The following is a 26,902-nucleotide window of genomic DNA, read 5'->3' as shown; positions in this document are numbered from 1 at the left end:
CCAACTTGGTGGGTTCTTCTATAGAAAGGTTAATTATAAAAATGATGAAATTCAGTAGGAAGTAAAGCCAAAAGAGCTGAATGCTTATGTCAGTGTTGTAGAGTGAGCAAACTTTATGATGTCAAATGAGGATAGTCAAACTTAAGAATTCGACAACATTTCATGTTGAAAAATAAAGATATTTAGCAGAGCAGTGAAAGTTATAAAAATACCACAGGGCATCTCACCCCTAGGATCTGCTGACCCACTGGGTTAAATGGTTCAGAAGGGTTCTAGAAACAGTAAACAGTAAAGAGAGGGAGATGGAGTCAGCCTCACAGAAACTACAATTCAGGAAAACATCTCTGATCAGCAGAGCACTTAAGGACAGGCTTAAATTCCACTGAAGACCAGGCCTTATCTTCTGAGCAACTGAGCACCTCAGCTGTCTTGACCATAAGAGATTTGTGGCTACTTAGCACCTCACAGGATCACACTCTTTAGTATGGGTCAGAATCCAACTAAATTCACCCACCCAATCTTCTAGTTCAGTAATGAGGAGTATTGGTGTTATTTCAGAGTTGCATGGGCTGTAGCTTTTCAGAGCAGTTTATGAACAATTAGGCTTTCTCAAAACAAACAAACAAAAAAAACTATAAAACAAAAACCTACACTAAACATCAAATGTAGAGTGCATTATTCTCCCTTCTGCTGTTTTTGTTGTTGTGTATTTCAATTGACATAGATCACCAAGCTGTTTATCTATATGAAAAATTTTGGAAGACAAGTTAGACACTTTATGTGTGGTTCCCAGCATTCTTTCACATTTTTGCCATATTTTCCCATGCGGCATTTGGTAACCTTACTTTGACGGTAATTCAGTATCCATTCTTAACAAACAGTGAAGTGGGATATGAACATTATAATTATGTGACCAGTGATACTGCAACATTCTTTGCAACATGAAATTCCAATGCTGCCGACTGTGTTTCTGTCATTTACAGCAGGTCAGGCTGTTAGACTGAATAATCCAATGAAAACCTTACATTCTTTCATGATGTAATGTCACATCTCTGCTAAAGAGTACAGGCACAGTGGCTTTTAGATGGAAAACCACTGTCAAATTGGTATATATTGGCTTTTCAAGGTGGAACAAAACAGGTGGATCACCAATTCAATATGAACTAGACCAGTGGTTCTCAGACTTTTGTACTGGTGACCCCTTACACACAGCAAGCCTCTGAGTGTGACCCCCCCATACATTAAAAACACTTTTAAATATATTTAACACCATAAATGCTGGAGGCAAAGCGGGATTTGGGGTAGAGGCTGACAGCTCACAACCCCTGCTGTTATAACCTCGCAGCCCCCTGAGTGGTCCTGACCCCCAGTTTGAGAACCCCTGAACTAGACAGTCTGTCAATGGATGATGTCACTGCTGCTGTTTACAGATTAAATACAAACATGAAGAGGGGGAAGGTCATCTCTATCTCCATGGGCCTTGTTCACATCTTGATGCAACTCCCAGATGGTGATGTTGTGAATGAGGTGGTAGCTGCAGACTCAAATCAATCTAGTTTTTACCTTGAAAAAGGAAAATACCTGTATATATACTCTAAAACTCATGGGTCAGATTGACAAAGAAGGTGGCTCAAACCAGTCCGCTTCCTTCAAAATCTGATATGGAATTAACAATTCAAAATAAAAGGAGTGAATGCATCCTCTCTGTGGGGCTTCCTGCCACCCCGTTTACTTTCAAAAGCAAGATCCCACACTACTTTTAAAATAAATGTCTGTGGTGTGTATTGTAGAAATAATTGCCAGTGCCAGCAAGTTCTTAACCTCTATACCTTCTGCATCACAGAAGCATAAAAATGTAGGGCTGGAAAGGACCTCAAGAAGTCATCTAATCCATTCCCTCACACTGAGGCCGGATGAAGTATCCATAGATTATCCCTGACAGACGCTGTCTAACTTGTTCTTAGAAACTTCCAGTGGTGGGGATTCCATGACCTCCATTGGTAACCTTAGTTACTTAGGTATTCTAGTACTTAGCTATCCTTATATAGTTAGCAAGTTTTCCCTAATAGCTAACCTAATTATCCATTGCTGCAGATTAAGCCCATTACTTCTTGTCCTACCTGCAGTGAATATGGAAAACAATTGATCACCATCCTCTTTATAGCAGCCTTTAACATACTTGAAGATTTATCAGGTTGCACCCCAATAGTCTCTCTCACTACTAAACATACCCAGTTTTTTAACCTTTCCTCAGAGATCATGGTTTTAAAACAGGAGTGGGCAAAGTATGGCCCGCAGGCCGGATCCGGCCTGTCAGGGCTTTGGATCCAGCCTGCGGGATACATAGAATCATAGAACATCAGGGTTGGAAGGGACCTCAGGAGGTCATCTAGTCCAACCCCCTGCTCAAAGCAGGACCAATCCCCAATTAAATCATCCCAGCCAGGGCTTTGTCAAGCCTGACCTTAAAAACTTCTAAGGAAGGAGATTCTACCACCTCCCTAGGTAACACATTCCAGTGTTTCACCACCCTCTTGGTGAAAAAGTTTTTCCTAATATCCAACCTAAACCTCCCCCACTGCAACTTGAGACCATTACTCCTTGTCCTGTCCTCTTCTACCACTGAGAATAGTCTAGAACCATCCTCTCTGGAACCACCTCTCAGGTAGTTGAAAGTAGCTATCAAATCCCCCCTCATTCTTCTCTTCTGCAGACTAAACAATCCCAGTTCCCTCAGCCTCTCCTCATAAGTCATGTGTTCCAGACCCCTAATCATTTTTGTTGCCCTTCGCTGGACTCTCTCCAATTTATCCACATCCTTCTTGTAGTGTGGGGCCCAAAACTGGACACAGTACTCCAGATGAGGCCTCACCAATGTAGAATAGAGGGGAACGATCACGTCCCTCGATCTGCTCGCTATGCCCCTACTTATACATCCCAAAATGCCATTGGCCTTCTTGGCAACAAGGGCACACTGCTGACTCATATCCAGCTTCTCGTCCACTGTCACCCCTAGGTCCTTTTCCGCAGAACTGCTGCCTAGCCATTCGGTCCCTAGTCTGTAGCGGTGCATTGGGTTCTTCCGTCCTAAGTGCAGGACCCTGCACTTATCCTTATTGAACCTCATCAGATTTCTTTTGGCCCAATCCTCCAATTTGTCTAGGTCCCTCTGTATCCTATCCCTGCCCTCCAGCGTATCTACCACTCCTCCTAGTTTAGTATCATCCGCAAATTTGCTGAGGGTGCAATCCACACCATCCTCCAGATCATTTCTGAAGATATTGAACAAAACCGGCCCCAGGACTGACCCCTGGGGCACTCCACTTGACACCGGCTGCCAACTAGACATGGAGCCATTGATCACTACCCGTTGAGCCCGACAATCTAGCCAACTTTCTACCCACCTTATAGTGCATTCACCCAGCCCATACTTGCTGACAAGAATACTGTGGGAGACTATGTCAAAAGCTTTGCTAAAGTCAAGAAACAATACATCCACTGCTTTCCCTTCATCCACAGAACCAGTAATCTCATCATAGAAGGCGATTAGATTAGTCAGGCATGACCTTCCCTGGTGAATCCATGCTGACTGTTCCTGATCACTTTCCTCTCATGTAAGTGCTTCAAGATTGATTCTTTGAGGACCTGCTCCATGATTTTTCCAGGGACTGAGGTGATGCTGACTGGCCTGTAGTTCCCAGGATCCTCCTTCTTCCCTTTTTTAAAGATTGGCACTACATTAGCCTTTTTCCAGTCACCCAGGACTTCCCCCGTTCGCCACGAGTTTTCAAAGATAACGGCCAATGGCTCTGCAATCACAGCCGCCAATTCCTTTAGCACTCTCGGATGCAACTCGTCTGGCCCCATGGACTTGTGCACGTCCAGCTTTTCTAAATAGTCCCTAACCACCTCTTTCTCCACTGAGGGCTGGCCATCTACTCCCCATGCTGTGATGCCCAGCGCAGCAGTCTGGGAGCTGACCTTGTTCGTGAAGACAGAGGCAAAAAAAGCATTGAGTACATTAGCTTTATCCACATCCTCTGTCACTAGGTTGCCTCCCTCATTCAGTAAGGGGCCCACACTTTCCTTGACTTTCTTCTTGTTGCCAACATACCTGAAGAAACCCTTCTTGTTACTCTTGACATCTCTTGCTAGCTGCAGCTCCAGGTGCGATTTGGCCCTCCTGATTTCATTCCTACGTGCCCGAGCAATATTTTTATACTCTTCCCTGGTCATATGTCCAACCTTCCACTTCTTGTAAGCTTCTTTTTTATGTTTAAGATCCGCTAGGATCTCACTGTTAAGCCAAGCTGGTCGCCTGCCATATTTACTATTCTTTCGACTCATCGGGATGGTTTGTCCCTGTAACCTCAACAGGGATTCCTTGAAATACAGCCAGCTCTCCTGGACTCCTTTCCCCTTCATGTTAGTCCCCCAGGGGATCCTACCCATCCGTTCCCTGAGGGAGTCGAAGTCTGCTTTCCTGAAGTCCAGGGTCCGTATCCTGCTGCTTACCTTTCTTCCCTACGTCAGGATCCTGAACTCAACCAACTCATGGTCACTGCCCCCCAGATTCCCATCCACTTTTGCTTCCCCCACTAATTCTTCCTGGTTTGTGAGCAGCAGGTCAAGAAAAGCTCCCCCCCTAGTTGGCTCCTCTAGCACTTGCACCAGGAAATTGTCCCCTACGCTTTCCAAAAACTTCCTGGATTGTCTATGCACCGCTGTATTGCTCTCCCAGCAGATATCAGGAAAATTAAAGTCACCCATGAGAACCAGGGCGTGCGATCTAGTAGCTTCTGCGAGTTGCCGGAAGAAAGCCTCATCCACCTCATCCCCCTGGTCTGGTGGTCTGTATCAGACTCCCACCACTACATCACTCTTGTTGCTCACACTTCTAAACTTAATCCATAGACACTCAGGTTTTTCTGCAGTTTCGTACCGGAGCTCTGAGCATTCATACCGCTCCCTTACATACAGTGCTACTCCCGCACCTTTTCTGCCCTGCCTGTCCTTCCTGAACAGTTTATAACCATCCATGACAGTACTCCAGTCATGTGAGTTATCCCACCAAGTCTCTGTTATTCCAATCACGTCATAATTCCTTGACATCACCAGGACCTCCAGTTCTCCCTGCTTGTTTCCAAGGCTTTGTGCATTCGTATATAAGCACTTGAGATAACCTGCTGATTGCCCCTTATTCTCAGTATGAGGCAGGAGCCCTCCCCTCACAGACGTTCCTGCCTGTGTTTCCTCCCGGTATCCAGCTTTCCCACTTACCTCAGGGCTTTGGTCTCCTTCCCCCGGTGAACCTAGTTTAAAGCCCTCCTCACTAGGTTAGCCAGCCTGCTCACAAAGATGAGGGCCTCCTCTCTTCGTAAGGTGGAGCCCATCTCTGTCCAGCACTCCTCCTTCACGGAACACCATCCCATGGTCAAAGAATCCAAAGCCTTCTCTCCGACACCACCTGCGTAGCCATTCATTGACTTTCACGATTCGACAGTCCCTACCCAGGCCTTTTCTTTCCACGGGGAGGATGGACGAGAACACCACTTGTGCCTCAAACTCCTTTATCCTTCTTCCCAGAGCCACGTAGTCCGCAGTGATCCGCTCAAGGTCATTCTTGGCAGTATCATTGGTGCCCACATGGAGAAGCAGGAAGGGGTAGCGATCCGAGGGCTTGATGAGTCTCGGCAGTCTCTCCATCACATCGCGAATCTTAGCCCCTGGCAAGCAGCAGACTTCTCGGTTTTCCCGGTCAGGGCGGCAGATAGATGACTCAGTCCCCCGGAGGAGAGAGTCCCTGACCACCACCACCCGCCTCCTTCTCTTTTGCCTGGCCTGTGCCGCTCCCGGAAGCGGCCGGCACCACGTCCCTGCGGCCCCTGGGGCAGGGGGGACAGAGGGCTCCGCGCACTGCCCTCTCCTGTGGGTATCTTTCCTGAAGCTCTCATTGGATGGGAACAGGGAACTCCCTGCCTGCCCTGGCTCCGGTACACACCGCTGCCACCCCAGAGCCACTCCAGGTAAGCGATGTCAGGCCGGAGGGGTTCGGGGTACAGGCTCCTGCACCTCACACCCCTCCTACATCCCAACCCCCTGTCCTGAGACTCCTGCTGCACCTCACACCCCTTCTGCACCCCAACCCCCTGCTGCACCCCACACCCCTCCTACACCCCAACTCCCTGCCCTGAGCCCCCTCGTAAACCCTGCACCCCTCCTCTGCCCCAACACCTTGCCCTGAGCCCCTTCCTGCACACCGCACCCACTCCCACATTCCCTCCTGCACCCCAATCCCCTGCCCCAGCCCTACATTCATGGCCATGCATGCAATTTCCCCACCCAGAAGTTTACCCACCCCTGTTTTATAACTTATCATTTTTGTTGCTCTCCTCTGGTTCTCTCCTATTTGTCCACATTTTCCTAAAGTGTGGCACTCAGAATTGGACACAGTACTCCAGCTGAGACCTCACCAGTACGAAGAAGATTGGGGCAATTACCACCCATGTCTTACAGATTATGCTCTTGTTAATACACCCCAGAATGGTATTAGCCTTCTCTGCAGTTGCGTCACTGTTAACTTACTAAATTTGTGATCCAATATCCCCTCAGACCCTTTTCAGCAGTACTGCTGCCTATCCAGTTATTCAAGATTTTGTAGTCATGCATTTGAGTTTTCCTTCATAGGTGTAGTAATTTGCACTTGTCTTTATTGAGTTTTATCTTATTGAATTCAGAGCAACTCTCCAATTTATTAGTCATTTTGAATTCTAATCCTGTCCTCTTACCCTGACCCCCAGCTTGGTGTCATCCACAAATTTTACACTCATTATCCAAGCCATTAATGGAAATATTGGACTAGTACCCAGGACAGACCCTTGTGGGACCCCACAAGCTACGACCTCCAACTCTGACAGCAAACTATTGCTAATTAATCTTGGAGTATGATTTTTCAACCAGTTGTACACCCACTTCATAGAAATTTCATCTAGACAACATTTCCTTAAATTGCTTATGAGAATATATGTGAGTTGTGTGTCTTACTCAAATCAAGATATATCACATCTACTGCTTCCCCTCTATTCACTAGCTCAGTAACCCTGTCAAAGAAGGAAGTTAGGTTGGTTTGGCATGATTTATTCTTGACTAATCTATGTTGACTATTACTTATCGCCCTATTATCCTCTAGATGTTTTCAAATTGATTGTTTAATAATTTGTTCCAGTACCTTTCCAGGTATTTACGTCAGACTGACTGGTCTAATTCCCTGAATCCTCTTTGCTCCCCTTTTTAAAGAGACAGGTACTACGTTTGCCTTTCTCCAGTCTTCTGGGGCCTCACCTGTCCTCCATGAATCCTCAAAGATGTGGTTCCACGATTGCGTCACCTAGTTCTTCAAATACGACTATGATGAATTTAATCAGGCCCTGCTGACTTGAACACTTCCAATTTACCTGAATATTTTTTAACCTGTTCTTTCCCTATTCTGGCTTCTGTTCCTTCCCCCTTACAGTTAATTAAATTGCGTTAAGTATCTTTCACAATTAATCTTTTTAGTGAAGACTGAAGCAAAATAGGCATTAAGCACTTCAGCTTTCTTGGTGTCATCCATTATCAGCTCTCCTTTCCTGCTAAGTAGTATCTAGTACCTTTTATGATAGATCATTCCTGGAAGTGAAGCACATGTTCCACAGAGAGGTATTTCTAGGAAAGATGACTAATTGTCTCCATTTTCTGGCATACAAATATCAGAGGGTTTAATCTAGTGGAGAGAAGACAAGCCTGGGTGTTAAAGAGTCTTGAACTCATTTTTTCATCTCTGCTTCTGACAAGCTGTCACAACTTGGGCATGTCATTTAGGCCCAAATTTTCAAAATTCCATCTAATTCTGGGTGCCTTAATTTTTCAATATCCAACTTCAACCACTGACAACCCGATTTTCCAAGGTTCTGAACACCCAATATCGCTAAATAAAACTACAATTTTATTGATCTGCACCTTTGAAGAAGTCACATCACAGGGGCCAAATCCACCCAACTAGTGAAGATGCATTTGACAAAAGATCAAGGTAAATGTGAAGAAACAATTACTCTAAATCTTACAGAGAGTTCTCCCTATGTGGAGTGAATCCAGGCTCACCAACTTTCAAGCTGCCAGAACAATGCAAAACCATCAGAATGTGTCTAAAGGTGTGACACCCTTTAATGGACAATTCTGCAAAATTAGGTATTTTTCCTAGATGGAATTCTGTGTTCATGAATGGGGAGTACCATGAAGAACACAGCTATTCTGGCCATGGCTTTGCAAAAGTGGGGCTAGGAAAGTAAGTTTTCTATCCATCAGACTACATATACCATTATAATTAGGCTCCTATGTTTTCTGAATTTGTTCATCTCAAATCCAAGTAGGAGTTGTAGAGTTTGGTATAATAGTCCTGTGTGGCATTCCCAGGTGCTGTCCCCTGCATTGGGGTAGGACAAAGTATTATCTACTTGTATTGTAGGTATTTAGTTTGCATATTCTGAGTTTAATGTGTCTGTATTTTCAATTCTGTTTTTATTTAGTATGCCATCCAAAAAAAGAAAAAAAAATCTGGAAGCACTCCGTTAGCTATCAAACACCTTACTTACACAATTAAACTGACTATTCAACTCCCCAAAAGGTACAGGCAATTTATTTTTATATTTCCAACTTAAAATAACTCCACTTGTGACAACATATTAGATTTTTCTATTGGAATAGAACAATCATAGGTCACTGAAATTCTCTCTTTTTATTACAATATCTTACTATATATACACCTCTGATCAATTAAAGCTTTAGAACTTTATAAATCCTTTAGGAATCTTTGTTGCCCCATTTGATTAGGGCTATCAGATCACCATTCTGTTTTGTTTGGACAACAGTACTTTCATATCTTTATGTTTTCTGTTCTATTTCTAATGCATACTTGACCTTAAAGTGTATTGATATTATTAAAGATTGTTTTAAGAAATGAATCAAATAATTCTCCATACTGGGACAAATCCAGTTTGTCTCTGTCATATGAGTAAGGAAGAGTATTAAGTTGGTAAAGTGTACTGGTTGAGGCGTAGTAGCAGGAAGACTAATGGACTGGAAGACATAAGATAAGATTAAGCAGACACCATATTTCTTCTTGTCCACTCCTTTTCCTCTTACAACCCTGCCCTTCCACTTGTTGGCTTGTAAGTTACAATACCTTACACTCATACTGATACAAGAATTCAAATGCGGAGAAGCCATCATTTCAGGAGGGAGAAGAGCTTTTAGCTACAACTCATTCATAAGCACAAACGAAGTCCAGAAACGCTTGTTTACAATACTTGTACAGAGATTGTTGAAACCCTTGCCAACCTGGGTATTACCCAGCTTGGATAGCCTCCGATCAGGCTGAACTTAAAAGTTTTGTCAAGAACAACTTGGATGGTGACAGATCTGTTAGCATTTACAGAAACATTTCAGTGCTATTTCTTATTTTGTTTTGGTGTGCAAGAAGAAAAATGTCCAACTGCATGTTAAGGATTCTGATCAGAGCCTCATGCTGCATTGGGTGGCAGTTTAGTAGTTAAAGTAAGATTGTAGAATTATTATACAAAGGAAATTCTAAGTAAGTTATTTCTGCTGTAGCCATTCACCAGATGTTTGACAATATGAAATTTACTAGAAAAATATACCATTATTCATGTTCAGCGTGGCTTTTTTTCCAGAGAACATATTGTATGCATAGCATGAGGTAAATGGAGAATTTAAGTCCAATATTAACAACATTGGAGTTTGGGTTGTTTTTAATGCTCTTGAGAGAATCTCTTTGTGTATTAGCTAAAATATTTTAGGCAATGTAGTTTTGCAGAAAAAAAGTATTCCATTTGCTTTTTCAGGGTCAGAATTATACTTAAAAAAAGAGTCACTGGGAAAGGTGTGCACACTTTTGAATAAAAACAATTGCTTTGCTTCAGGTTAAATCATTTCAACTGCTGTGAAGCAATTAGAATCAATTTTGCTATTGAGCACAGCTAGCTGCTTAATAAAAGGGTCATGGGGAGACTCACAAAGATGCTCACTTCGCCAAACAGTCAAAGCCTTTCTACCAGCTGTGTTAAAAATATCTATAAAAATTGGTCAGTGGACTTGCAAGCCTTTTATGCTGGAAAAGGCTGAGGGATTTTTGAACTCCTAGAATATGCAGCAGAATAGGGAGCTGTTGCATGGATTTATGTATGTTGTTCATTTATTATAAAAACAACTCAGAATGGTGCAAAAGATCCTCGCTTCCATTATAATGTCTTTAGATTCTATATCCTATCTCAAAATAATGGAAATCATGGACAATACGTCATATCTCTTAGCCAAATATAAAATATAAATATGCTTAATTTAAGAACAGTACTTAAAAAGTTTATAAACTCATCATCATGACAGGCAGCTTCATGTCAGTTCCTGTGCTAAATACCTAGATGTACACGGCTTGCACTTAGGGTGACCAGACAGCAAATGTGAAAAATCAGGACAGAGGGTGCGGGGTAATAGGATCCTATATAAGAAAAAGACCCAAATATTGGGACTGTCCCTATAAAATCAGGACATCTGGTCACCCTTCTTACATGGTAGCTCTATCCATTTCTTTCAACCCAAGCTGCCACCACATCAGACCTCTCACTTTCAGTTAGGCAAAGGAGCTACTTCAAGACTCCCCTATACAGGCAGCATTCCACCAGGATGCAAACCCTTTCACTGTGAGGGAAGAAGAGGATCCTTTTCCTGTCCTATCTGCTTACAAACACCACGTCCTGAAAGTTATGGAGCAGCTGCTGTTGCCACTTACTAGAAAGCCAGCAATAATGTTATCTTTCAGTTTTATCTCTGTCTCTCCCAAGCGGAGAGTCATCTGTCTATGTATACAGCACCAGGGCTATGCACAGCCAGCCTCCCTTGACAAGGGAGGGAGGATATATGTGGAACTTATCTCATTCCCACCAGGGAAAATTCCAGCAGACTCCATTTGAATCCTTTAATGGATCTGTATTAGATTTTGCTGGAGGACCAGTAGCTCCAGGATCTAGTAGCTCCTACATACACATTGCTCTGCTGCAAAACCCGGCCACCAACTGGAACCAAGAGGAAACAATGAAAAATGTCCAGCACTTTGTATTGGGGCTTTCCACCTGGATATCTTGTGCTGTAGAAAGGGAAAGGGGAATTCATCATAGTGAGAACACAGAGTGTGGTTCAAAGACCCAACAAAGACAATTTAGGACTTCCCAACCTTGCGGCTGCCAGAGGCCATTTCAGCTTATGACTCTGTTAGGACTGAAGGTGGTCTTACCTTGATCCCCAGCTTCCTTGGCCCAGGGGGCATTGCTGCAGCCACAGAACAATGGGAGCATCCCCCATACCTCCTCTAACCCTGTCATACCACAAACTGTCTGCAGCCCACTTCCTTACATTGCTCAGCTGCAGAAACAGGAGGCAGCATTTCCAATTCCCTTTGCAGTTGGACCAAGAAGAAGCTGTTTGAAACCAAGAAGTGAAGGAGCAGCAAAAGGGATAGAGGGTTTTTAGGCAGGGTTTAAGGAAAGTCTATGATGGGATACTCATTCTGACCTTTCCAATAAGAAAAGGTTTCAAATTACACATGTGCATGCACACACACAAAACTCAGTCAAACCACACTTCAAAAGTTGAAGTGTGGCATATATAGGCACAACAGAAGAGGTCTCTGGGCTATTCTCAATACAGGAGGTCCTTTCAGCAGTAACAGAAAAGGAATTTGGGGCATTTGCAAACTTCTAAGTTGCTGGAATGCCCTGGCACTATACTACAACAAAAAGATTCTGTTGCAACATTGAGGTCTAGTGGTCATTGAGGTTACCTGGACTAAGAAGCCAACATCCACTGTTACCATGCAGTTGAGATACCTCAGCTATCTCTTTGTTACAGATCTATTTGAGCTCCCCCTTCTGGACACTCAGATTTCTGTGAGAGGATCCAAACTCTGAATCTGCATGTGCTTTAAATCTTCTGAGTCTGAACAGAGTCCAGGCATTTCCTCTGCCTTGGCATTTCTACACACACACACTCAGGGTGCAGATCCTCTGTGTAGCATCTCCTCCTGAGAGCTGAGAACTCACTGCTCAACTGCCTAGCCCCTGAAATCAATGCTGACCCCACAAAACTCCTCTGGAGCATATGGATATTCCTTCCCAGTACTCTACCCTTGTAGGCACTCTGGGTTAAATTTTATGGGGCACAGGGTAGATGTAGCAGATAACATGCAGACTTGCACAGGATTCTAAAACACCATTGCTCTTTACCTAAGAGATAAAGCACAAGAGAATAGAGATCATTTTGAAAACAACAGAGTCTGAACACACAGTGACCCTCACTAGTTCACCCTTCCTTGGGATCCACCTGTGTTCAAACAGGCAGGTTTCCTGACATATCAGGCCCCTGCAGCAGTTTACCTCAGCTTGAGCTGGTGAAAATGGTGTAGACCCAAGTAGAGTAGCTCTTGCCATTTTAAAACCATCCAGCCCATCGTTTAAGTGACTACGTTAACTCCCTCCTCAGATGTTCACAGACCTCTACCCAATGACTTCGTTGTCAGGTGACCTGTCCCCTGATAAATGAGTTCTCCTGGGGGCGGGGACAGCCTATTGTCTAGGATGTTTGTAACCAAATAGAGGACCATCCAGCTGTAATGATGCTGTATTGTTATCTGAGTATCTCTATCCTTTGCCATTTAAGTCCAACATGGAGATAAAAAGACAACAGAAAAAGGCAAAGAGAGGTATATTCAAAATGGAGTTTGCAGCTTGAAAAATACACATACAGAGAGTTCATAATCTCCCAAAGAATTCATGAATTGTACAGATTCCAAAATCATCACACTCTTATTCTAAAAAATAAAGGGGTAAAATGCAGTATCTTGATATCACAGTGACTTAACTACAGGTTAAATATTGACTTCTTAATAGTAACCATTTCATGCAGTGGGTGAGGAGGGAAAATCTCTCAGCCACTAAGAAAAGGGAAGGGGAGGCAGTGATGAGTAGAATAATTTGCTGGTGGACTGAAAGGAGGGAGATGGGTTGTGACAATTACAAAAAATACATTCATAGAGTGAATGGAGTGGATTACTTTTGGTGGAATCTTGTAACCCTGTATTAACATAGAATGCACTCTTCATTACATTGCTAAACCATACAAGTGGCTTCATCTTTTTATTATTTTCATTTCTTTATGAAGGCCTAAATGATTTATACCATCCTCATCTGCCTTAGCTGGACCTTGGATATTTTACAAATTATGAAGTGTGAAATTCCCAATTATCCAGTTTATTAACTTGATTATTTCTTTGCGAGGACACTGCACGGGATTTCATGTTAAAATATTCTTCATTTTCATCATTTTTGCTAAAGAAATTTTCCATTGGCATAATTTGTGGGCCTATATTTCATTTAAATGTGCTTTATATGGTTGATATGTTCAGCTTACATTTCTGAAGCTGCTTTTCCTTCAGTAAAATATTTAGTGAACAATGCTGCCTATATAAAATAGAGTTGATGTTTCTTGCCTTTTACATAAAACCCTGATCTTTTTCTCAGAATATTTATGATGCATGGTGCTGCACATTCTGGAGAAATTAGCTACTATACTTGCACAAATGTGGGCCTATCTGATGAGGGACACAAAGCACCAGTGGTGTCTAGTGATCAGGCAGGGCATTCCTTTTTTTAAATTACAGTCTGCTCTGATGTGGTCTGTCCTTTCATTGACTTTGGCCGGGTCACACTTACAAGTCCACCCCTTTCAGGGTACATGTAGAATCTGATAATGAGGAAGTCTTCAGAATTTGGCAAGACATTTAGTTCTTCCTCAAGGGTCAAGATCTTGTGGTTCAGACCTTGTACCTGCAGGGTCTTCCCTCAACTAAGTTCCCCAACAGGGATAGTCTTCAGTCATTGTCCCCCTTTAGGGACCAATGGTAGGCAGTGGAGTCCTGTACCCTAGGGTGATATATGGCTGCTTCCCTAGATCACTTCCTACCACTCCCCTTGCTTCTCACATGGTAAAATAAATAACTAAAATACAAAGATTCAGTCTCTATCTTCAGAGAGTCACAGCTTTCTCCTTTGTAGGCTCAGTCAGGTCACTATAGCTAATCCTCAGGAAGCAAGAGATCTTGTGGTTCCCCTTCTCAGGAGCTCATAGTGCAGGTCAACTCACCTCCACTGCCTGCCTGTGAGCTACTCAGCTTCCCTTGCTCCTCCATTCTGTGCAGGCTTTGCAGGTGCAGTGGGGCGGGGCCACATGGGCCCAAAGCAGCTCCGTAACTCTTTCCTCTCCAGTGTGGAGTTTCTACATCTAGCAGACCCTGGTATTTCTCTACCTAACAGTGAGGTAAATCACACATAATTCCATGAAGTCAGTTACAAAGGAGAAAGGGGAGCATTCACCCCAGAAATGCCCCAACTTTCCCCAACACATAAGATGGTACAAGCTAGATATTAGAATTACATCAATCCCTGAAAATTCAAGTCAATTTCTTCTCCCTATTCATGATGCATGTAGCTCCCAGAGAAGGACTTTAAGAATCTGGGAGCTGAGAAGGAGATCTTGAAGGCTATGTCAACTATTCTTCTGTCTGGAACAACTTTATTTAATATATCAATATATTTAGAGTTAGGGTCTGATCCTACACACACTTACTACTGGGTAAAGAGTTGTCTACTCAGGCTATGGGACCCAGAAATAAGTATTTTCAGAATGGTGCCTTCAGGATGGGTGAAATATTTGATTAGATTAACAATTCACAATTCTTCATGAACTTCTAAAGTCAAATTCAACCAGATCTTTGTTATGATTCTGAATGTTTAGATAAGTAATTTATCATTTCTGTCTGGAATGCAACTAGAACTACAACTAAAATGTCACAAGAAAGGCCATTAGTATGAGATTTCAAGTGCAGTTTTGCATAGCCCAAAGGTTCAGCTGAGATTTGAATAATCATCCACACTTTGCTTATCTTCTAGCCTGATCCTAACTTTTGCAGTTCTGACTATGTTTGATGAGTAAACGACAGCAAACCCCCTAATTCATTCGTAGGAGCCATATAAAAATGTGTCATAAGTCTCATTATATACAACACACAACCAGTGGCAAGTCATAGTTTCCTCTACAAATTGTCTGAAGTGAGACTCTTAAAACTCAGTAGAAATACAATGACAGGTTTCAGAGTAGCAGCCGTGTCAGTCTGTATTCGCAAAAAGAAAAGGAGTACTTGTGGCACCTTAGAGACTAACACATTTATTTGAGCATAAGCTTTCGTGAGCTACAGCTCACTTCTCACGAAAGCTTATGCTCAAATAAATTGGTTAGTCTCTAAGGTGCCACAAGTACTCCTTTTCTTTTTAGAAATACAATGTGATCTCTTTATAAGACATCCATTGCCTGGCTATCCCTGCCTGCTGGAGTCACATCTCATTTGCTTTAACATGCAGATTTCAATGCTGAAGCAAACTGATTTAAAAATCAAATAGTGTCCCCTGTTCAGAAACATGAAAAATCATAAGCTCAGTACATTATAGTATAAGAGCAAACCTTATATATGTACATACGGATCACTAGATCACAATAATAAAAAAGGTGGAGTGGGCCCACATTACATTTAAAAAAGAGGTTTCAGTCAGCAAACTTCTTGATAAATATATTTTTAACTGTCATAATACGTGATCCTGTGAAGTGCTGAGCATGCCCAAAGCCCTCTGAAGGAAAGTTTATGCCTGATAAGGCACATCACAGGATTGTGTTTTGTGCAGAGGCACCCACTGTAAGGTCACATTAACAGGCTTTTTCACTTAAGGTAGCAGAATTAATGAAAATCTGACATCAGCTACATTCACTTATCTCCAAGACAAAGACAGATGAATGTTGCAAGGATGTATTTTAATGCTTAATACTATTGGGTTTGTAATACTTCATATTAGTCTAATGAACACTAGTCTATCATCCAGTGATAGTTATTATTCTAAAAAATGAAAACAAATTCCTGTGACAGAAGCAGAATGCATTCTCTCATTGTAATACAACAGAATCATGACATTCACATTGTTTTGTTAGCAGGATTAAGGTTGATGTGGTTCCTTTATTCTGGTTTCTAGTCTTCCTCCCCATCCTATCTTTTAAATTACACTATTGCATAGAAATTTCTCAAAAAGATTATACTAAACTACAGTGTAGTGATCATAACTTACTAATATTGTAGTGTTATTTTCATTAACGTACCCATTGTTTACTCGTAAATTAATTTTTAATTAACAGTAAACAACCCAATAGTGAGACCTGTTATAATATACCTTATTTGCCACCAGTAATCCCGAAAACATTACCATGTTGTCAACGTTATTATTTTTCATTTCCAATGCTAACATGATACCTCTGTTAGACCGCAGTTCAAAGCATATGCTTAAATCCATTGCTATTCAGCAAAGCACTTAAGGGCTTAAACACACAGTAAATGCTTTTTGTCTCAGAAATACGACATCATTGAAAAAACTCACCATTGGACAAAGGGTGCATGCATGGCATGTGGTAAGGCAACATGTGCTGTAACTAACAATGGTGTCCTGTTAGTGGTTCTTTTATAAAAAAAAAAAAAAGAGAATCTGCACATTTCCTGGCTGCTGTCCAAGAATTAAATATAGCAATTCCTTATAGTGCTCTCTCTCCCCAGTCCTTCAGCAACAGCACAAACATCTATCATAAGTTGTATTTAAAGTGTATTTTAGTCTTTGGTTACATCTTTAGCATACAGTAAACATCACTACATGATATGCTGGCCTGTGAAAAAAGCTTATCAGCCCTTTAAGGACCAATCAGTCCAAATCTATGCTGTCTTCTGTCAGTTTGCCTGGTCTTCATTCAGAAGCAGCAGCAAGGTTTTTGGTTTTTTTCCTCATATTCTCCTTCAAAGGCTGGCATATCTCATTCAGTGATGTTTTCCATTTTCATAATCTGATGTTTGTGTTGGGTCAAAGAGAATAATGTTACAGCACTTTTGTGATTATGGAAAAGTGTTTTCCTCTTTTTGTCTACTTCTATTTCCAAGTTAGACCCAAAAAACAAAACAAAACCCAAACTGAAATACAATCATAATTATAATTAAATCTGCAATGAAGCAAACCTTTTAGGCATTGTTGCTTGAGTGGACTACATAGATCTCCACAATGAATTACTCTTAAAATTTCAAGCAAAGATGCAAATAAGCCTTAGTAGTTAGCAGAATTTTTTTCTCATCTTTGTGTTGATTCTTGCATTGCCTTCATTCTGAGGCTGGAGGTCAGACATCCTCTGAACTCTCACAGCAGCTCCTCAGCGGCACTCTTCTGTGATGGCTCTACTAATCACTTTTCATCACTGTCTGCCTTCTTTCTATTTCTCTGGGGTTTTTTTTAAAAAACTTTCTTCCAAACATGACTTATAAACATGTTTTTGGTCCTTAATTTTGTATTGATTTTTATAAAGAAATAGATAATGAAAAGTACAAAAAGATAGAATTTCAGATTGCATGTTTCCAAGTACTGTGTGCTTCATGGGCTCTCCAATAGAATTTTGCAATTACAGGCTTTTACAGTTTGTCAAAGCTGCAAGACCTGACAATACAAAACCAGATAACACTAAATGCACATAATATGTTAGGGTGGGATTTACAGAAATAAAATAGAAGACATACATGATTAGGGGTTTGCAAGGATATAACTGTCATTCAGCATTAACAGCAATTATGCATACATTGAAAGGAAAATATAATCCATAAACTTTAAAGCCTGTTAGCGTTTCAGACTACAGTGAATTTCCCCTCCTCACACATACAGTAAGATGGCACGGTTAATTTAAAAGTTCACAGTATGTATTAAATATGGAAATCAGTATATATAATATTATATTTTTGTAATTTACAAAGGCAATTAGATACACTCCTGAAAACAGCTGCATTGTTGTCATCCAATTGTAGTGAACGTAATATGCTAGTGCTGTCCATGGTCCTGAAGTCCTGAAGCTCAAACGGTTATCCTGAAACTCTGCTTTGATTTTTATTCAGAGCAACATGATTATTTCCAAGAGGGTATAAAACAGAGAAGGATAGGACACTATGAATGTAGTTATTCGTGCAGAGCTATTGCTTCTTACTGTGGTTTGCAATAATCCAGAGCCATCCTGAAATACTAATTAATATGCTGAATATAATTATGTAAGAAGATTCATTCCTCTCCCACTCAGAATTGCATAGTGTGTCAAAATTTTATTCCTTGGTTTTAAGTTAAATGAAAAATGTTCACAATTCCATGTAATTAATTATGTGTGTGTGTGTTAACTGTCCATGAGGAGTAAACAATTTACATCTCTGACACAGTTGAGAATCTAGGTTTTCTGTTTTAGAGAGTCAGGAACAGGGGGGTAATCAGGACTGAGAAAACAATACAAAACTGAGACATTTACAAAAAGCAGTAATAAATACATTCAGGAGAAACTCGCTCTACATCAGCCTATCAGCTGCTAGAAGTTACCAAGTTAATCAGTTTGAAAAGTTTCAGTCATCTCATAACAATGAACAAAGCAAAGATCTCCCAGCATCAAGTTAAAGCCAACACACAGCCTAAGAGGAAATGTACATTATAAACTAACAAATATTTGTTATTCAGCCTGACAGTGATTTGGTGAGAATGCAATTAAAGAGCAAAGCTGTTAGAGCAGGCTTGCTTACGCTTACCAATTAAAATTAGCTTTGACAATACTACAGGACTATAATCAGTCTAATGGCTTTTATGGAATTTCCATCTTTCACAGATTGGTTTAAAATAATAATTATAATTCTCATTTTGAAATAAATATGCAAGGCCCTCATTATATAGTCATGGAGAGCACTCAAAAATTCTCAGACTTGTGATAGTATTGTGTAATATCTATAAATAATGGATCTGTAGCACAGCACAGAGCCAGCACAGAGACAATGAGTACATGTGTTTGTTTTTAAGTTGCAACAAGGGCTGCACAGAATATTACATTAATTATGAGGTCCCTACCAAGAATGTACTTCCCAAATAAAATGTTTCCTGAATATCCCAAACATGTGGGCTACTCAAAAGAGCTAAATGTTTTAGCTTAAATGCTCAGAAAAACATTCTGCTACAAATATTTAGTTTGGCATTACTACCGTCAGGTCCCTCCCCACACCCTTCTCTCTTGGCAAGCTTACTTTCTTGAAGGCTGCCTGGCAGTCTACAACCACCCTTCCCAATCCACTTTATTGTCTTTGGGTCCAAGGACTCTCAATTTCCCAAATATTCAAGAATACTAAATGCTTGCTTTTCCACCAGGCTTTGAAAGGGTCACCTGCTGCCTCCCAAATTTCAAAGGTTTTTTTTTTAGGTGCTGGAAGAGGTGGAAAGCTACACCTGCACTGATGGGAGCATGGGGGGCCCAGAAACTACATTTTCTAGATGGTCTTTGAAGCCAAAGGAAGTCCAGCTTTGCTGTAATTACTCTGCAAAGCCTCAGTGTCATGGTTTCTCTAGCAACCGACATGCCTCTTTTGGTCAAAAATAGATGAATAAGTCAGTGCTTGTGTTGCTGATGGGGAAAGTGTTCATTCTCTGACTCACAGTACAGTATGGGACAATGATGATGTTAATTATCTGCATGAATGAGGACCGGGATTAGAAATGACACCTAGTGTCACTTCTGCCAGTTACAACATTTTGTACAGCATCACTCACTTCATTCACATTGCAGAGAGAAATAGAACCCATTGTTCAGTCCCAATTTATACAAGGGCACCTGCTGATGACCAGTACAGTGGGTAGTGCTGGCCAGGAATGAGGCCTTGGCAGGGTGCCCATGAGATATGCTGATTAGCCTCCACACTAGTGGAACTCTGCAGGAATACAGCTCCGCTAATATGGCCTACCTTCCTTTAATTTCCCCCTAAGAGCCAGATGCCCCACTGATCCAGAGAGAGCTGAACTGAAGTATCCCTTTACCAGTGTAAAGGGACTTTACAAGATTTTTAAAGGAAGAAATGTTTTGTCCATGTCTAACTTGAAGTAAGGAGTTCCTCCATTGTCCTATATGATAATGTTGTCTCAGCTCTGTAGAGCTGTATTTCTTCCTCCTCCTCCTCCTCAGTCAGTCAGTCACAGTCACTCATGGCCACTGTTTTATCACCTTCATACATTATCAGGGTGCAACAGTGACCATTCCTGAAAGGACCCTCAGTGTGGACCACTGCAGCAGACTCTCGCCAAGTGTTGCTTGATCCCAGTTAGGTCTGATACATTTAACATACAAATTTAGACAGAAGATCTCCAAGGTTTGCATGTGAAACCCTGTGGTTGGGTGCAGAGAGCTTCTGACCCTATTCCTGCCCTTCTAGGTGGGCACAATCAGATTTGGCTGTGGGATCTGGGAACCAATGGTAAGGCAGTAACCAGAGCTAGGTAGGTTGGAGCACCTCACCTGTTTGAGTGATGGAAAGGTGGTTGGGCCGATGAGTGGCTCCCAGTCCTGGGCTCCACTCTATTCCTCATCAACAGGCTCTGGCTCAGTCCCAGGCCAACTGCTCTGGTGACTTCTTCCCCATAGGTTGAGATGTGCCCTCCCAGCAGCCCCGCTGGGGAGCCTAACCAGAATCCAACTGTTCAGGAGATAACAGCCAATCAGCCAATGGGGAGGCAATAACTGGAGCTGGGTGGCAAGGGGCAGAGTTGGAGCCTGGGTTGGTGGGGAAGTGGAGTGGTATGAGGCAGCAGAAGTTTTACTAAAAGGCTGTACCCCTAAGGCCCAGCTCAATCTTTAAAAATGCCTGGTGCTCAGATTTGGACAGGCCTGGATGCTAACTGGTTGGGCTGTGGCCCAGCTAGGCCCACCTGTGGCTATGCCTCTGTTCCAAACCTCAAGCGAGTGGTTTATATGGGACACTGGGAACCTGTGAATCTCCCCTTGTCAATACTCACAAGGGATCAAACATAAACTGGTCATTAGGTCAGGACTTAATATTCCCTTTCGTGAGACAATCCACATGTGGAGAAAAGGAGGCAATTTTTTTGTGCCAGCCAAAAAATAAGTAAACTCTTAAAATCAACTCTCTTCGGAGCTGCCATGAGGACCGGTATATTAGAAGCAGTTAAAGCAGGGACTGCTGCACTGGGGGTGGGAAGGGAGAAATGGGTCCCAGCTGGGGCCACCCCTCTCCCCAGAGCTGTGCAGGAGAGACTCCCACACACACTCTGGGGACACTGGAACCCAAGTGGTGTCTCCCTCCCCCCCCCACCATGTGGTCTGGGGAGAAAGATGCAAAGAGCAGCCTGCCAAAGATGCCAGCGGCTGGGGGAAGAAGCAGCCAAAGCAGTGGCCACTCGTCCTTTGGAGAACGTTCTACATTTTAACTAGACTTTCTTTGACTTGCATGGATTGGGGGCAGTTTGCTCCAACCACTCCTTCCCCTCCCTCATAGTTTCTTCACCTCCACACCTGCTCCTTTTACCCCTGTCTCCCCTGCTCTGCCCCTCACTCGCTTCCTTTCAATACCCCCTCTCCCTCTGTTTAACTGATCCCCTCCTAGTTAAACCCACAAAGAAAGCATGGAACTAATATGATGTTTGCTGACACCATATTCACTCTGTATTATTCCCCTTCTCCCAGTCTGTGTCTGTCTTCTAGTTAGACTGTAAGCTCTTCAAGGACTGACTTTTTGTTCTATTTGTTTGTCTATTTGTACAATGCCTTGCACAATGGGGTCCTTGCCCAGGCCTAGGGCTCCTAGGAACTAAGGTAACACAAATAATAATAAAATAAAATTCAGCAGAGTTGTATGAATAAGGAAAGTTCAGGCTCAAAGGTGCAAAGGTGCAAAATTAATACAATTAGCACAATGATAATGCATTTCACTGTACAGAATATTAAAGATATCTATAGTATATAACCCATCAAACCACATAGATAAAATTCACAGTCTTTTTGTGTAGCAGTTGAGATTCGTACACACGTACACCACAACTGACACAAAACCCATAAAGAAAATTAGTAGTCCTTACCCTCTACTTCTACACTCACAAGCACACACCTTACCATTACTATAACTACCATATACCACAGATCATGCACCACAATTCTGCCTTCGGTTACAGGGCTTTGCCCCATCAGGGTGCCTGCTGGTGGTCATCTGTGGCATGACAGCTATGTCCTACCTCAATTCCCGTTTTTCTATTCCCAGAGCTGGCCAAATTGCCCATTCTTTTCTCCCCACTACCTTCACCGCAGCAGATCAGATCAGCAGTCATCTCATCTGCCCAGTAAAGGAATGATGTCCCTCTCATAGTGTAATCAAAGCCCTGTTTCCAGGAATCATTTATTAATATTTGTATATCCACTGGTAGGTCTCTCAAGATGAAACAGTTCACACCCCCCAAACTAAAAAGAGTCAATGAGGAAGCAGTTCCCCAGTTCTGTTGGCCCTATCCCAAAGCCCTCCCTCCCAAGGTCATCTACCTGAGAAGTAATATTCTCTGATCCATGACTCCTGGACCCCTATTCCAGGAGCCCTTCCCACTATCTCAGCCTTTCTTCACACCCTCACCTCAGACTCTTGTGAATGCACTCCCTGCATTATTCCACTCCCCAGGCCTCTTTTGCTTGTGAGTCCTACCCCCTACTGAGATCCTCCAGAATCACCCTCTGCTCTTGGGCCTGGCCTGCCCTGGCTGAGTTGGACCTTTGTCCTTACCTAGGAGACACCCCATAAGCCTTCTGCTCAGGTAGGGTTCCCCCATTCCCGCCTGACCTGACCCACCGAATCTCTCCCAGTCTTTCTCTGTACTAGCTCTTCCCCAGCAACTCCCAATCTCTCAGTGGTGGGTGGAGGCCTCATTCAGCTCACTACAGGGTCTCCTCAGTTCTTGCTTCCTGTCTGTCCTAATTTCTGCTTGTACACCTGGATTTTTAGTAGATACCAGACGTCTTCTATCAGGCCCTATTGGGAGGTGGTCTAATAGTCACAGTTTAACTGGACCCATTCCTTCTAAAAGAGACCTGTCAGCCTATGACAGTCCTTTTCACTCTTCTATACATACACTTTTACCAGATTATTCCATGCTATTCTCTCAAACAAAAACAAAACCCTAGTAATTGTGGTGGATGTGGTAGTAGTCGTCTGTTCCAGGAGAGGGTAGTATGGTAAAGGGGTGTATGCAGAAAGGTAATGAAAGGGGCGATAGAAAGCTGACATGCAGTGTGGGGCCACACAATTAAGGTTACAATGCACAATCACTCGTGCGCTGTAGTTGTGACAATGATAAAGAGGAAAAGAGGTATTTACTGTTAGGTGATTTGACTTTTTGTTTTCTTGTTTTTGTGGGTTTCCTGCAGACCTATGAGGAAGTATGAGTGCAGTTGCTAGATGGAGAATATTTTATCTTTCAGTCACTTGACATAAGCACTCATGCATATGAAACCCATCCTTTTTTCCCCCCTTTAAACTTTTTAGTAAGGCAATGTTACTATAAAATGTTAGCATACTACATTGCTCCATTTTAGGATAAAATATGCCAGAAAAAGTCAGAGCCTAAATGGAGAAATTTTTATGTGCCCGTTCCCCCTCCCAACAGCCAATGACTTCTGAACATCCAGCACACCCTATCAATCAGGCTTCAGTATGCCTGCCCCTGCCCCTCAAATCAATCAGGTTTGTGTGCAAAGCATACGCTTTCAGTTATAGTCACAAATAATGGCTACATGCTATCCAACATTTTTTTTAAAAGTACACCTTGTGTGAAACCCATTCTAGAGCCACCTGTCTATCATGTTCTGTGTAGCTACACACGTTTTCAGAGATATTGGTCAAAAATAAAAAAAATATGAAAAAAACCTGAAAAAACCCTATATATAAAATTAAAAAGGCATAAAACTAACCCTGTGTGAAATTTCACACTGCTTGTCCACATAATTTTAGAGAAGAAACTGACATGCTCAATTTAGAAGGCAAACCTAACTATGGAGTAGCTACCAGGTGTCGTTAATATGGTATGTACATACAGACATGGGCCTGATACCACAAGCACTTATACACATTCAGCAAGATTATTCAGGCATGTAAAGTTAAGCACAAGCACACGTGTTCAGGATCAGAGTCGCAGAGGCATATTTGTCAGTTAAGATATTTCAAACATTATTACTGAGGTTAAAATACAATTCAGTGTCACAGTACTTTCATGTGAAGACTAAGTATTTGACCATTGAAAAATGGAGCTACAGATCTAATAGAAAAATGTGGCAAGCTAGTGAGAGATGTCTGGAATTACCTCATCTGAGTATTAAAATCTCTAAATTGTAAGGCAAGATCTTGGAACTGGGCAGAACACACAACCAAATAAAGAAATTCCCAGCACAGATTTTCACTGTGTGGGGAAAATATAGTTTTGCTTTAGCTTTCTTGAGGTCCTGGGCATTAGATTTTTGTTGCTGTACAATATTAAGTAATTTATGTTCAGCTGTTATTAAATTTATTTATTTACATGTTATCTAATTCAAGCTGATATTATATTCCTGAATAACAGGATCACCCATAATATTTTACTTAAACCAAAGAAGGAAATATATATTTGGGGCTGTGCTGTGAATCATAGAGAAAAGCTAATGTGTTGATACGGGAGAAACTTCATATGTTTTGACAAACTGAATAGGCTCCAGGGTGCTCATCAGCCATGGAGTTCATTTCAAATCTCAGTTATATGAATGGGATTTGAAACTCACTCCCTCTTGCTGTAACATTTCTGGAGCGTATTAACAGCTCAAGGAGAGGAGATGTTTGAACATTAACTTAATTCTACACTATTTAAAAACAAAGTGGTAATAGGAAACATTCTTGTGCTAATGATGGTTTTCCAATGTTTCAGGCATGATATTATTAACCACCATACACTTATTGGTCAGCTAGATGGTAGTCTTTGAGACTACAGCTCTGTTAAGGTCTCTTGAATTCTTTCAGAAGGGTAGACTCCATGGTAGAATCTTATTAGAGAGAGAGAGAGAGACAAGTTCGATGAGATAATATCTTTTATTGGACCAACTTTGGTTGTGAGACAAGATTTAGAGCTTACACAGAGCTCTTCTTCAGTTCTGGGAAAGGTACATGGAGCATCTCATTAGACAGTACTCTGACAGTGATATAATCCTCAAGTCTTGTGCAAAAAAAAGAGCGTTTTATGTAAGCTGTGTTCAATGTATTATTGATGCAGCAATTATTGAGAAGGGAGACAATTACAACATTTATATTTGGCCACTGTGACCTGGTGCATGCGGATGAAAATCCATGCTCTTCATTTGGTCCTATACAATTGGGACTCCTAGAAACAGCGTAGGTGTGTCAAGAAGAAACATATGGCCAGATACTGCCTAGCCCTATCATGAAGTTGCACAATGGTGGGGGAAAGGGGTTAGGTGCGGAGCCTTATCTCCCACCTCACTGGTGGCCTACCAAAAAACAACTGCTGCAAAGGGCAAAGGAGGGCCTCACCTCTGCACTGCCCTGGAGAGCTGCCAGCTATGCAGACTTGAGCATGTGGTCTATACTATACTCCCAGCTTCTGCCATTGTACAGTGAAACAATTATCCCCTCCTGCCCTATCTCCCCTGCACTGCGCACACACAAGGCTAGTGTAGGATGGAGTGCCACGTTTTACAGTGAATTCCCCAGCTGCTGTTGGTTTGTGTCAGACTGGAACAATAACTGTATTTACCATTTTTTAAAATAAGAAACTGAATATACACTAACATTTTCTTAGTACATGGGAATGGTTAGGGTGAATGTATCTATTTATTTTACTTAGCCCATAAATAAATCAAGTGAAGCTACTTCTATCTTGATGAGCACTAACAAAGGAAAAAAAAGTTGAAAAGTAAAAACTAAAAATAGCTACTTAACAACCCAGCTCTCCTCTGACATTTCATCCTGAAGTGCCAGCTCTCTTCTGGGAGGAAAACAGGCAGCAAACAGGACAACAGCTAATGTGCTCCTTGTTTATTTTCTACTGGAATTAGCTGACTGGAAACACCACAACCATTGACAGAGCCCGCTCCCATTTTCAGTAAAAGAGTATTCCCTGAATAAGTGTGTTCCTGAATCTCTCCATTAACCAACCCCTTCATGTCCGTGATCAGAAGCTTCTGCCATTAAGCTTTTTGCTGCAGGAGTAGGAGGAGAAGTAATAAAAACCCTCCAACTGACATCAGCTTAATGAAGAATCTTCCTTCTCTTTGTAGTCTCTCTTCTCAAACAAATCCTCTTTCCTCTTTACTGAGGTAGCATGAAACTGTCTCAGGGCTCATATTTATTACACATTAAATAGGCTGTACATATCTTATATCTCTGATCTCATGTTCTGTGATTTATTAAGAACTCAGCTTCAGAGCATGGGGATATTTGTGAATCTAATGCTAATTAAACCTGCTGGACTGATCTGTCAGTCCTGAGGACTGGATTCCTCTACCTCAAAGAGCTAGAACATAGTTAGTGGCAGTGCAATGCCTCATATGCATTCTAACCACCACAGTATTTCAACTGCCCTCCCAATCCTGCCAACAGGCTCCATTCCTGACTATCTCTGGACATGAGCAAAGCTGTGCAACTACCGCAGCTCCCATAGGCCGGGAATGGCAAACTGCGGCCACTGGGAGCTGCAAGCAGCTGTACCTGTGGACGCTTAGGTAAACAAAGCGTCTCACGGCCCACCAAGGGCTTACCCTGAACAAGCCGCGAACCAAGTTTGGGAACCCCTGTTCTAAAAGATCTTCTCTAAGAATTATCTTGGGGAAAATCTATGGCCTGTAT

Source organism: Natator depressus, chromosome 8 (assembly GCF_965152275.1).
Source record: "Natator depressus isolate rNatDep1 chromosome 8, rNatDep2.hap1, whole genome shotgun sequence".
In the NCBI taxonomy this organism is placed as follows: Eukaryota; Metazoa; Chordata; order Testudines; family Cheloniidae; genus Natator; species Natator depressus.
The sequence above is the reverse complement of the archived record's forward strand: the minus strand, read 5'-3'. Positions refer to the sequence as shown.